The sequence below is a fragment of the Triticum urartu genome, chromosome 1A (assembly GCF_056163025.1).
Source record: "Triticum urartu cultivar PI428250 chromosome 1A, HENAU_Tu73, whole genome shotgun sequence".
Taxonomy (NCBI): domain Eukaryota; kingdom Viridiplantae; phylum Streptophyta; class Magnoliopsida; order Poales; family Poaceae; genus Triticum; species Triticum urartu.
In genome coordinates, this window is record NC_141873.1 from 543,775,795 (window position 1) to 543,790,335 (window position 14,541).

General features: G+C 48.6%; 1 pseudogene; it reads left to right on the forward strand.

Moving 5' to 3' along the window:
• Positions 1–12,333: 12,333 nt before the first annotated feature.
• LOC125538115 (BTB/POZ and MATH domain-containing protein 1-like) lies at positions 12,334–14,278 on the forward strand (annotated as a pseudogene).
• Positions 14,279–14,541: the final 263 nt, after the last annotated feature.

Here is a 14,541-nt window from a genome sequence, read left to right on the forward strand (position 1 = left end):
AAACTCCCACTTGAGCTCATACGCGTCTCCTGGAGCGGAATCATCAGGACCTGCATCTGGTGTAATAGTAATCTGTGAGCCACAGGGACTCAGCAATCTCGCACCCTCACGATCAAGACTATTTAAGCTTATAGGTAAGGCAAGGTAAATATATGTGGAGCTGCAGCAAGCGACTAGCATATATGGTGGCTAACTTATTCGCAAAAGAGAGCGAGAAGAGGAGGCAAAGCGCGAACGAGAAACTAGAGAGCAACCTGCGCAAACATTACTCCAACACCGTGTCCACTTACCGGACTCCGCCGAGAAGAGGCCATCACGGTAACACACTCAGTTGATTCATTTTAATTAAATTAAGGTTCAACTTATCTACAACCGGACATTAACAAATTCCCATCTGCCCATAACCGCGGGCACGGCTTTCGAAAGTTCAAAACCCTGCAGGGAAGTCCCAACTTAGCCCGTGACAAGCTCTCACGGTCAACGAAGGAGTAGACCTCCTCTCAAGACGTTCCGATCAGACTCGGTATCTCGGTTCTTCAAGACACTTCGACAGGTTAAAACAAGACCAGCAACACCGCCCGAATGTGCCGACAAATCCCGATAGGAGCTGCACATATCTCGTTCTCAGGGCACACTCAGATGAGACTAGCTACGAGTAAAACCAACCCTCAAGTTTCCCCGAGGTGGCCCCGCAGGCAGCTCAGTTCGAACCAACACTCAGAGGAGCACTGGCCCGGGGGGTTAAAATAAGATGACCCTTGGGCTCCGGTAACCCAAGGGAAAAGAGGATAGGTGGCGAATGGTAAAACCAAGGTTGGGCATTGCTGGAAAAGCTTTAATCAAGGTGAACTATCAAGGGGTTCCCATTATAACCCAACCGTGTAAGGAACGCAAAAATTCGGGAACATAACACCGATATGACGGAAACTAGGGCGGCAAGAGTGGAACAAAACACTAGGCGAGAGGCCGAGCCTTCCACCCTTTATCAAGTATATAGATGCATTAAGATAACATAGCAATATAATGATATCACAGCAAGTAAATAAATGTTCCAACAAGGAACGGCCTCCAATCTTCACCTGCAACTAGCAACGCTATAAGAGGGGCTGAGCAAAGCGGTAACATAGCCAATCAACGGTTTCCTAGGACATGGTGGGTTAGAGGTTTGACATGGCAATTTGGGAGGCTTGAAAACAAGTGGTAGGCATCGTAGCAATGGCATAGCAAAAGAGCGAGCAAACTAGCATAGCAAAGATAGTAGTGATTTCGAGGGTATGATCATCTTGCCTGCACAGTTGGCAGAGTTGACTGGATCCTCGAAAGCAAACTCAACGGGCTCCTCGTTAGCGAACTCGTCTCCCGGCTGTACCCAAACAAGACAAACAAGCAACAAGGATACAGTCAACCACGTGCAAGACCAAGCAATATGATGAAATGATGATATGCTATGCGGAATGCGATGCGGGATGCAAAATGCAAGATATGACAGGAAATGCATGAACCTGGACTCAACTTGGAAATCCAAGTGTGCCACTGGAAAGATGAGATGAAATCGCTTGAAAACGATATAAAGAACGCCGAAATCGGAGTTACGGTTTGGAAATGGCAAGCGATTCAAATATGGCACCATTCTGCGATTTATAGCAAGTAGGCATCTAAATGCAATGAGATGAACACGCTACTGCACCCAAACATGACAACAATATACATGGAAGGGATGCATACAAGATGCTTAACAAAAGTCTAGCACTGAGCTACGGCCAATTCATCCATTAACAGGTTCAAACAAGCATGGCAAAAATGCATATGGCAAACAGATCTCAGACTTAGTGAAATTAACACTTGCGTGGAATTTCAGATCAGGTAGCACTCTTTGGAGCCACAAAACTACATGTTACAGGACCTGAACATGGCAAAGTAAAGCATGGCATGGAGCTACTCAAAGAGCTTAACAAAAGTACCTTAGTGACCTTGAGCCAAAAGGGATCAGAAAATACAATTGCCAGTATGTGAACATAGCAAAAACATAATCGGTTTTCAGACTTAGTGAAAAACTGACACATGCTGAAATATAACTCAAGTAGGCATGTTTACGAGCTCGATGCACTAACTACAGAGCAAGTCATGGCAATACAAGCATACACGCATAAAGAAGGCACAAAATGCAAGCTAGGCATGGCAAGAACAATAGCATAGCATGCACGGATCAACTACAACATCACCGGCAAAATTGCAAACAAGTTGACAATCTGCCCAGATTCACAAAGTAGCAAAAGTAGAGCTCGATTGACTCAAGCTAGGGTTCTCCATAATTGCAAACAAAGACATGGATGGGTAGAGCACTACAATAATAACAAAACATCCTTACTGATCATCCTCAAAAGAGGCACGGATCACTAGAAAACAACAAGAACATATGGCATCATGAGCTAAACAGATCAAGGACTTAGTGGAATTGCTAAGTCCCTGAAAACAGAATTAGCAAGTGCACCACTTTGCAAGCTTGCACTAGTCACCACACACATCACAAAAATACATGGGTTGCACCTCTGGAAAGATGACAAAACCCTTAACAAAACACATGTAGAGCATCAGGGCATATCAAGCACATATTAATCATGGCAAAAATGACAAAAACCTAAACGGATTAGCAGATCTGACAATCAACTCAAGTAGCCCTCTTCTAACAGCATTTCGGGCATCAATATGAGCTCAAATGAAAATGATGCAATGGAATGAAATGATGTACTCTCTGAGATGAACATTTTGATATGCTATATGCATGAATCGGAGCTACGGATGCAAAGTTACGGAGCCACGAATATGAGCACTTGGACTGAAAATCTCCGGGACTTAGAGAAAAAAAACGACCTAGGGTTTCCAGATCTGGATCGGGCGAAACACTGTAGCGGCGGCGCGGGCACTGTTCACCGGAGACGGGCAGGGCGGCGGCCGGAGGGGAGTTGGCCGGGGCCGGCGATGGCGATGGCGGTGGCGGCGCCGGATCGGGCCGGCCGCGGTGGTGGCGGCGACGATCTCGCGGCGGGGCGGCGACGACCGTGGTGGCCGGGCGGCGAAGGCGCGGCAGGGCGGCGTTTCGGGGCACCGGCCGGCGTCGGGGAAGAAGGGCGAAGGCGGCGCGGGGTCGGCTGGGAGGCGCGGCGGCGGCGGATGGGCTCGCGGGGGCCCCGAGCGGGCCTCGCGGGCCTCGGGCGGCGGCAGGCCGTGGGCGCCACGTGGCGGCTTCAGAGTGGGGCGGCGGCTATGTCCGGCCGGGTCGGACAATGTCCGGCGCGCGGAGATGATTTTTAGGGTTTCGGAGGTAGGAGGAGATCCGAAAATCGGGGGGGGGGGGTTTAAATAGGCATAGAGGGAGCTAGGAGAGTCCAAATGAGGTGCGGTTTTCGACCACGCGATCGTGATCAAACGCTCTAGATGATGGAGCAGGTTTAGGTGGGTTTTGGCCAAATTGGAGGGGTGTTGGGCTGCAACACACACGAGGCCTTTTCGGTCCCTCGGTTAACCGTTGGAGTATCAAACGAAGTCCAAATGATACGAAACTTGACAGGCGGTCTACCGGTAGTAAACCAAGGCCGCTTGACAAGTCTCGGTCCAATTCAGAAATGTTTAATCCCCACACACGAAAGAAAGGTAGAAATGACCACCTGAGGAGAACGAAGCGCCGGAATGCAAAACGGACAACGGGGAAAAAGCTCGAATGCATGAGATGAACACGTATGCAAATGCAATGCACATGATGACATGATATGAGATGCATGACAACGACAACAACACCCGGAGACAAAAACCCGAACCCGAGAAAATAAAATAACTTAACGCCGGAAACGGCAAGAGTTGGAGTACAAATTGGGAAATTTACATCCGGGGTGTTACACTTGGCGGCACTCGTTTAGCTGCCGCATGGCCAGATGTGTTTGGGCTCTTGGGGATGAAGAGCTACTGGAGCATGTGATATCGAACCAAAGCGAGGATGCTAGACTCTGGTTATTTTGGCTTTTTGAATCTACAAGTCAGCAGGATATTGCCCGTGTGCTGGTCACCATGTGGGCGATCTGGTGGGCATGGAGGAAGGCAATTCACGAGGATGAGTTCCAGAGTCCACTGTCCACAATGTGTTTCATTAAACGATTCCTAGAAGACCTGGACATTGCTGTTGTTCGTACCACGCGAGTTAACAATGCTATGTGTCCGGTTGCCAGGGCGAAGGAGTGGCTCCCACCGGGAGATAATGCGGACAAACTGAACTGTGATGGTGGAGTTTCATCTCTGGGGGAGAGAGGAGTAGCAGCCGCGGTCTGTCGGGATAGCACGGGCAAGTATCTAGGAGCTTCAGCTGTGGTTTTTGATGGCCTAATTGGTCCTGCGAGTTTGGAGGCGCATGCATGTAGTGAAGCTCTTGCACTAGATCGGGATTTAAATCTTCAAAATCTGGTGATAGCCTCGGACTGCCTTGAGGTGATCTCGAACATCAACAATAATGCATCACCGGTTTATGCTCCGATCATAAAGGAAATTCTTGTAAGTAGGAATAGCTTTCTTACAGTTTCTTTCCGTTTTGAGCGTAGGGATAATAATTTTGAGGCCCACTCGATAGCAAAAGGAGCTGCATCTCTTTCGGTGGGTCACCATGTGTGGCTAGTGAATCTCCCAGACATTGCTTGTATCCCGGAGGTTTTGAACTTTGAATAAAATTCCCTAGTTACTCTAAAAAAACAAGAGAAATAGGTCTGGCCCATTACGAAGGAAAAAAATTCACGCACGAACTGATTCCTTCGCTGGCTCCTTGAATCACGCCCTCATTCGTTTCCGTTCTCCGTCTTCTTTCCCAATTAATTGCCCCCAAATTCCTAAGAGGCGCCCCAATTCCCAAAGTTAATCAATGAATTTCTTTGGTTCCTCGCATCCTGTAAACTGCCCCAAAATTAGAATTTCTTTGGTTCCTCGCTGCCCCAAAGGACCCTGACGGACGTTGGCCAGCCGGTGACACATCCTTGTCCTGGGCCCCTGGGAAGAACGCGAGAGCAGCAACCTACACCATGGCCGTCCATCGACAGAGCCGTGGTCAGTGTCTGAGGGCAAGCGATGCAGACGTGAAGTGTCCAGGCACTATTCAAGCGAAGCAATCAAGCCATTGCTCCTCTGGGTAATTTTTAGATCTCAATTCTTTGATCTTTGCCTGTTTATTTCTGTTATGATGAGTTGACGTAATAATCAAAATTCATGATAAGCCATTGCTGATGTTTAACCTACTTGATTGCTCTATTTTTGTTCAAATTGCAGTCATGTAAATTATGCAGGTTGTGTCCTTGCATGAATTTTTATTATTGGATGGATGGAGCATAGAATTTCTTCTAATTTACTCCAAAACCAAGATTTTGGAATTCAGGTGCTCTCTCCTTTTTTTTTGTCATAATGTTCCAAAAAAGCAATTATCATCGGTTGTGAGAAAAATAAAGGATCTAAGTTGTAAATCAATTAGTTGAATTTGGAAACGGTGCTAAGTCCTTCACTGGAAAAAAATGAGTATATTATAAGGGCCCATTATATGAAACTCGCACAAGGGCCTCTAAGATGCTAGGGCCGGCCCTGACTACGATCCTCTCCTCGATCGCCAAGAATGGTTTCAAAGTCTTCGCCATCTTCTTCCTCTTCGGATGACGACGAGTGCTCGAAGATCATCTCTCTCAACCTCTTCATCTTCAAATCAAATGGCTCGGTTCAATTTGACTATACAAAACAAAATGAAAGGAAGTAAAAAAATTCAAAAAACTCACCTAGGCAAACTGTCGAGCACTTGCAAGGCGGTCATGGTGCATCGGCCGGACGGCAATGTTTCAGCCAAACCAGCGGGCGGCGATGCGTGGGTACAACAAAGCATGAGCCGCCAATATTGGGTCAAATTCCTCTGATGATACTCTCTCCGATCCATATGATTGTCGCTGATGTAGTGTAATTTAATGTCTCTGTTAGTTTCATTAATTTTACGGAGAAATAGTAGTTACATATTGATAGATAAGATTTTCAACAACAAAAATATCTCACGCTCTAGTTGCTTTGGTAGGAGCGAGCAAACACAAGTATCAATAGTTTTTTCAGTTATTTGACATGTCTCCGGCATACAGATGTTCTACGCTTTAATTTTTGGGTCTATCTAAGACACATCTAGATGTGACATAATTATGTCACATTAAAACTGATGTCCACTTTGTTTGTGATCTATTTTTTTGTCCTATTTTTTTGTTTCTTGTTGCTGCATTATATATTTATGGGAGTTTAGATGTGACATCTTTAAAAAACATCTAGATGTGAATTAGATAAATAGTTGAATTTTTCATTGTGAACTTTATATTTTTGTATTAAGCAATATTTTCACAACTAACTTCGAACACATTCCTAAGCTAGCTAGACTCACCGATGACAAACATGCATAATTACGTATAAATAGTATATTATCACAATTATGAACAAAGTTTTTTTTTCCCAACTAGGGTTTCTCTACCTCCCGTTGGTGCCGCCGCCGGTCCGCCGTGTCTCCGGTGGCCTTAGGGCCATGGAGACACGGTGGATCCTAGACCTTGCCGGTGGGAGAGCTCCATTTTTACATGTGCCTTTGAGATTTGTTAGGGTTTGTGTCCTACTGAGAAAGGTGAGATGATGATGGCTCCCTAAAGATGGAATAAGGTCCTCCCACTAACCACCGTTCCGGTGATGCGTCTAACATCGTTGGTAGGAGTGTGGAGGTGTGTCTTCGAGGGATCTGTCATAGGTGGATTTGCTCGGATCTGTTCGTCGTTCATCTACGTTCACGTGTATTCAAGCTGGATCCTTCCGATCCATGCTACTCTTCATCGGCGACGGTTGTGCGCTGGTCCTATGAGGCCTTAGCACGACGACTTTCCGACGTCTACTACAACAAGGTTTGTCAGCTCCGGTAAGAGAGAGGCGATGACGGCGGCACGTCTTCGGCTCGCTTCATTGTTTGTAGTCGTCGCTAGGTGTTCTAAGGATCCGGATGTAATTTTTATTATTTTTGGTGTTCGTTATACTCCCACCATTAAAGATGAATAGATTGGATGTTTTTTGAAGAAAAAAAATGAGCGATGAATTTTCCTAGCCATAGTTAGCACATCATTGATACTTTCACCCGCAGAAAAAAAGCACGCTGATACCTTCCTGAGATATACTATTTCTTTGTTATTTTCCAAAAATATGTGTGTCTTTCTGAGGAAGAAAAGAAAAATTGTAGACACAAAAACAAATAAACTACGTTGCCTGCAAACCCGAAAAAAAGGGGTAAATTCTGTTGGAGCCTTGAGACAAAAGTTGCTCTGGTAGATATTTTTTCAGATTTGCTAAAGCTCATCTAGATGTGCTTTAGATATCGCACATCTAAGTCTATAACCGTACGATGTAAACGCGCTAAGATTCGTGTTTTCGCTCGGTCGGGCCGCTCCGCCGCGCGCGAACCAGTTTTTCCTGCGGGTGTGGGCTGCCATCCCGCGTGTGGGCTTTTCTCGTGGTTGTCTGGGGTCACGGACTACTCTATGGGCCTCCGTTTTCTTTTTCCGATGGGAAGGAGAGGGGGCGAGCTGCTCGCGTTATAATTTCGTCCGGAGAGTTCCTTTCGTCAGTCCACTCGCTCCCTATTCAAGAAGGGCCCTATTGGATTTTGAAAAAAAAAGGGCGCTGTTGCAAGCGACGACAAATCCAGTCCATTTTTTTATTCTTTTTCCTTTTTCGTTTGTTTATCCATGGGTTCAATGCATGCACGCACCTAAATGCGTAGATTGATGTTACTACTGTTAGGGCGTTTGTGTATTTTTTTGGTAGAGGGGGGATGGGGACTTCTTTTCTTTTTGTTTTCCCCATCAGTATGTGTGGCAGATTTTGACCAGTTTGTTCAGCGAGGATTTAATGGCGGTACACAACTGGGATTTTTTTTTTGTTTTCATAGTTGTCTGAGTTGCAAGTTAGCCCCTCGACTCGTCAATTTTTGTTTTTGTAGTTTTGCTCGAGTTGCATGTCAACTATCAGCACGCAACTGGAATTTTATTTTTGTAGGTTTTCATAGTTGTCCGAGTTGCAAGTTAGCCCCTTGACTCGTCGGGATTTTGTTTTTGTAGTTTTGCTCGAGTTGCATGTCAACACTTGATCTGCGACTGGCTTTTCCTTGGGCTGTTTTTTTGTAGTCGTTCTAGTTACAAGTTAATCCTCTAACTCGCAACTGTGTTTTCTCAACTAGATTTTTCGTAGGGTTGTCGAGTTTGCATGTCAACACTTGACCCGCAACCGTGTTTTTCCTTGGACGGTTTTTTTGTAGTTGCCCTAGTTGCAAATTAATCATCTAACTCGCAACTGTGGTTTCCCATAGACCTTGTAGTTGCACCCCCGACGGGGGGCCCGATCCAGTTGCATGTCAAATATCCAGCACGCAAATGGGATGTTTTCTGTAGGTTTTCGTAGTTGTCTGAGTTGCAAGTCAGGCCCTCGACTCGTTAGGATTTTGTTGTTATGTAGTTTTTCTCGAGTTACATGTCAACACTTGGCCCGCAACTGGGCTTTTCCTTGGGCGGTTTTTTGTAGTCGTCCTAGTTGCAAGTTCATCCTCTAACTCGCAACTGTGTTTCCTCAACTAGGTTTTTCATAGGCTTTTCGAGTTTGCATGTCAACACTTGACCCGCAACTGGGCTTTTTCCTTGGGCGTTTTTTTGTAGTTGTCCTAGTTGCAAGTTAATCCTCTAACTCGCAACTCTTGTTTCCCATAGACCTTGTAGTTGCACCCCCGACGGGGCCCCGACCCAGTTGCATGTCAACTATCGGCACACAACTGGGATTTTTTGTAGGTTTTTCGTAGTTGTCCGAGTTGTAAGTCAGCCCCTCGACTCGCCGGGATTTTGTTTTTGTAGTTTTGCTCGAGTTGCATGTCAACACTCGACCCGCAACTAGCTTTTCCTTGGGCGGTTTTTGGTAGTCGTCCTAATTGCAAGTTAATCCTCTAACTCGCAACTGTGTTTCCTCAACTAGGTTTTTCGTAGGCTTGTCGAGTTTGCATGCCAACACTTGACCCGCAACCGAGCTTTTCCTTGGGCGGTTTTTTTTGTAGTCGTCCTAGTTGCAAGTTAATCCTCTAACTTGCAACCATGTTTCCTCAACTAGGTTTTCCATAGGGTTGTCGAGTTTGCATGCCAACACTTGACCCGCAACCGGGCTTTTCCTTGAGCAGTTTTTTTGTAGTCCTCCTAGTTGCAAGTTAATCCTCTAACTCACAACCGTGTTTCCTCAACTAGGTTTTTCGTAGGCTTATCGAGTTGCATGCCAACACTTGACCCGCAACTGGGCTTTTCCTTGGACGGTTTTTTTGTAGTTGTCCTAGTTGCAAGTTAATCCTCTAACTCGCAACTCTTGTTTCCCATAGACCTTATAGTTACACCCCGACGGGGCCCCGACCCAGTTGCATGTCAACTATCGACACGCAACTGGGATTTTTTTGTAGGTTTTCGTAGTTATCCGAGTTGCAAGCCAGCCCCTCGACTCATCGGGATTTTGTTTTTATAGTTTTGCTCGAGTTGCATGTCAACACTTGACCCGCAACTGGCTTTTCCTTGGGCGGTTTTTTGTAGTCGTCCTAGTTGCAAGTTAATCGTCTAACTCGCAACTGTGTTTTCTCAACTAGGTTTTTCGTAGGCTTGTCGAGTTTGCATATCAACACTTGACCCGCAACTGGGCTTTTCCTTGGGCGCGTTTTTCGTAGTCGTCCTAGTTGCAGGTTAATCCTCTAACTTGCAACCGTGTTTCCTCAACTAGGTTTTTCGTAGGCTTGTCGAGTTTGCATGCCAACACTTGACCCGCAACCGGGCTTTTCCTTGGGCAGTTTTTTTTAAAGTCCTCCTAATTGCAAGTTAATCCTCTAACTCGCAACCGTGTTTCCTCTACTAGGTTTTTCGTAGGCTTGTCGAGTTGCATGCCAACACTTGACCCGCAACTGGGCTTTTCCTTGGGCGTTTTTTTGTAGTCCTCGTAGTTGCAAGTTAATCCTCTAACTCGCAACTGTGGTTTCCCATAGACCTTCTAGATGCCCCCTCCCCCCCAACCCCGACGGGGGGCCCGACCCAGCTGCATGACAACTATCGACACACAACTGGTTTTTTGTAGGTTTTGGTAGTTGTCCGAGTTGCAAGTCAGCCCCTCAACTCGTCGGGATTTTGTTTTTGTAGTTTTGCTCGAGTTGCATGTCAACACTTGACCCGCAACTGGCTTTTCCTTGGGCGGTTTTTTGTAGTCGTCCTAGTTGCAAGTTAATCCTCTAACTCGCAATTGTGTTTCCTCAACTAGGTTTTTCGTAGGCTTGTCGAGTTTGCATGTCAACACTTGACCCGCAACTGGGCTTTTCCTTGGGTGGTTTTTTTTTGTAGTCGTCCTAGTTGCAAGTTAATCCTCTAACTCGCAACCATGTTTCCTCAACTAAGTTTTTCGTAGGCTTGTCGAGTTGCATGCCAACACTTGACCCGCAACCGGGCTTTTCCTTGGGCGGTTTTTTTGTAGTCCTCCTAGTTGCAAGTTAATCTTCTAACTCGCAACTATAGTTTTCCATAGACCTTCTAGTTGCACCCCCGATGGGGGGCCCGAACCAGCTGCATGCCAACTATCGACACGCAACTGGGATTTTTTTTGTAGGTTTTCGTAGTTGTCTGAGTTGCAAGTTAGCCCCTCGACTCATCAAGATTTTGTTTTTTGTAGTTTTGCTCGAGTTGCATGTCAACACTTGACCCGCAACTGGCTTTTCCTTAGGCGGTTTTTGTAGTCGCCCGAGTTGCAAGTCAATCCTCTACTCGCAACCGTGGTTTCCCATAGACCTTGTAGTTGCGCTATAGACGGAAGCCCCGACCCAGTTGCATGCCAACTATATATCGGCACGCAACTGCAGTTTCACATAGACGTTGTAGTTTTGCTCGAGTTTACATGTCAACACTTCACCCACAACTGGCTTTTCGTTAGGTGGTTTTTGTAGTCGCCCGAGTTGCAAGTCAATCCTCTACTCGCAACCGTGGTTTTCCATAGACCTTGTAGTTGTGCCCCAGACGGGGGCTCCGACCCAGTTGCATGCCAACTATCGGCACGCAACTGTGGTTTCCCATAGACCGACCTTGTAGTTGCACCGCCGACGGGGTCCCCGACCCAGTGCATGTCAACTATCGGCACGCAACTGGGATTTTTTTTAGGTGTTCGTAATTGTCCGAGTTGCAAGTCAGCCCCTTGACTCGTCGGGATTGTTTGTAGTTTTCCTTGAGTTGCATATCAACACTTGACCTGTAACTGGACTTTTCCTTAGGCGCTTTTTAGTAGCCGCCCTAGTTGCACTTCAAATGCTCTACTTGCAACTGTGGTTTTTCATAAGTTTGTAGTTGCCCCTGGAGGGGAGGCCCGGTAGAGTTCTTTCATTTCTTTGTTCGATTGGATCCATGACGACAGAGAGACAGCTCGTTTCCTTCATTTGCCAGCAAAATCTCATCTTCTTTTCAATTCTCGTCCATTACATGCAGTTCCCTGCTTGGTTCGAATTAATTAAGGAGCTCGATCGCTGCCCAGCATGTGCCGCCGCCGTTCCGATGTGCTGCTCCTGCTTAATTGGGTCGCCACCCACCGTTAAGATCAATGTGCTGCTCCTGGTTGGTTGGGTCGCCAGCCACCGTTAAGATCGATGAGCAGTAACTTGTGTTCGACCTCTAATTCGAGTACGGTCGTCGTCGTCGTCCTTCTTTCCAGGGCGGACGGCGGCTGCTCGTCAAAAACCTGGTACAAACTGGTGTCCAAGTCCGAGACGAGACGATTCATGCATATGGCCTATGGCCCCTCCATCCGTCGTGTACGCATATGCCGATCAAGCTCCCCGCCCGATCGGCCGCTCAGTAGCTGCACATGCCCAGATCTAAAGCCCAGTTGTGTCCACCTTTTTGTTTTCCGGGCCTGCCCAATTGTTTGGACAACAGAAAACGAAGCCCAGTTGTCAACCTGAAACAAGCAACGAGCCCAAAAGAACGACAAACGATAACGACAACCGCGGGGAGGAGTACGCCCGCTATATCATGACGATGACGTCAGTTTTTAGATGTGTAATACTTAAGGCACATCTAGATGTGCCCTAGATAGACCCATATTTTTTTTAAGAAAGCTCTACCGATCTTATTTATCGGATCTTCGTCACCGCAGTCGTAACAACAGCGTATTATATCGAAATGTCATCTCTCACCCACCTGCTAGCTTAGGTTAGGTTTTTGAGCCCGCCAGGTCGATCGAACGCAACCAAATCAAAGCATGTCCGCCGCCGGCGTTTCCCGTTTGTCGCGGTCGGCCACCAGCGTCGTCGCCAAAGCGGTGAGCGGCTTCCACCTGCTGCGCATCGACGGCTACTCGCAGGCCAAGACGGTCCTCCCCGGCGAGAAGATCTCCTCCATGGGCTTCACCGTCGGCAGCGAGTCCTGGCGCATGGACTACTACCCCAACGGCCGAGACGCCTCCGCGAGATCCAACCACGCCTCTGTCTACATCCAGCTCACCGACGACCGCACCCGGCGCCCCGTCCAGGCGTGGTACAAGTTCAGCCTGCTGGACCACGCCGGCAACACCGCGTACGAGCTCCCGGCCGAGACCGGCTCCTTCACCGGCATCCCCGAACCCGAAGTCGACGACCATTACTACCACCCCTTTTACTCCACCCGCCCGCGCATGCGCGCCTTCAGGAGCCCTGCCGCTGCCGGCGACGAAGAAGGCCCGGGATGCGGCCACGAGGAGTTCATTGGGAGGGAAGAGCTGGAGCATCTGATCCGCGACGACTTCCTCGTGGTCCGGTGCGACGTCGGCCTTAGGGAGATGACGTGCTCGCGTCTGGCAGCGGACGAGATCGACAACTGGGAAGATGATGAAGGTGATGAGGCGGAGGAGGGGTACTTCGGGGCTCCAACTTATTATCGTCCCCATCCCGGACGGGGTCGACGCCGTCGTCAGCCGGACGACGCCGAGTACGTCAAGTGGTGTTTGGCCCAGCGGCCAATATGCATGAGCGGTGACAAGCATGAATTACAACAATAACGTTTTAGGCCGTGATTCCTTCCTTTCCTTACTCCCGTAGTTGATCTTAATAATTCTGTGGGCTATGGCCATCTGATCGCGGCAGCTAGCGCCTAGCGCAATAGTTATCCTACTATACTTTGTATATCGCGCGTGAGAATGCTCCTGATATATTCATGGATGGAAACCAACAATATATACGCCGCCATTTATGCAAAGTCTTTGTCTTCTAGGTTAGCTTCAGTTCAATCAGGGTCTCTCGTCTGTACTGGCCTGTGCAGATCTAGCCCCGACGGCAAGGATTCGTCCGCGGCCGGCAGCGGCTGGGTCTCCGTCTACCTGCAGATCCGGGCTAGCCGCGCCAACGACAACGGCTACACTACTGTCATGGCACGATTCAGCATCTGCTTATCTGCCAAGACAGGCGAGAGGTGCCATCCTACAGCAGACAGTGGGGCCAGATCCGCGCCTTTGCTCCCGGGGACGAACGGGGATACAGCCGCTTCATCGAGGCTGGCGCCTTGCACGGCTACCTGGGAGACCAGGATCGATTCAGAGTCAGAGTCAGGTGCAATTAATATCCTCCTCTACGGCATTTGCGCCGAACCCGCTCTCGCCCCGCGGCCCGTCATCGTGGCACCGTCCGACCTGCACCGGCAGCCCCTTGCCCTCTTGAGGAGCGGACGGGGAGGGGACGTGGCGTTCTCGATGCTCGCCGCTCGGTCCCCGGTCTTCATGGCGGAGCTCTTCGGCCCAATGCAAGCGGAGAACGGTCCTGTAGTGCGGGTAGACGACATGGAGCCGAGTGTCTTCGAGGCCATGCTCGAGTGCATCTACAGCTAGCGACTCGCTGCCGGAGATCAATGGCGGCGAGACGCTGGAGATGGCCCAACATCTCCTCGTGGCGGCCGATAGGTTTGATCTCCAAAGTTTGAAGTCGATCTGCAAGGACATGTTGTGTGGCAACATTGACACGCGCACGACAGCGACCACCCTAACGCTGGCCGAGCAGCATGGTTGTGGCGGGCTGAAGGACGCATGCATATTGTACCTCTCGGCGCGGGCACCTGGAGGCTGTCATGGTGAGCGACGGTTTTCCACACCTGACAGAGAGCTGCCCCGCCCTCCACATGGACATCGTCGACCAGGCCAAGTCCATGTCTCACGTTCTCAAGATTATCGGCTACTCTAAAACCAAAACGCTCGGCGGCTACCACAATTGCCTCACATCCACAGTGTTCGTCGTAGGAGGCCGACGCTGGTGCGTGGAGTACTACCCTGACGGCCACAATTCGAAACACGCGGGCTGGATATCCATCTTTGTCGGGCTTGATAGCTCCGACGCCGCTCCAGCCACCGCCACCAAAGCGCGGTATGGAATCAGTTTGCTCGCCCTCGACGGAAGCCCGGTGGCATTGTGCAGAATCGCTAGCAAGTAACTATGCAAGTTCTCCA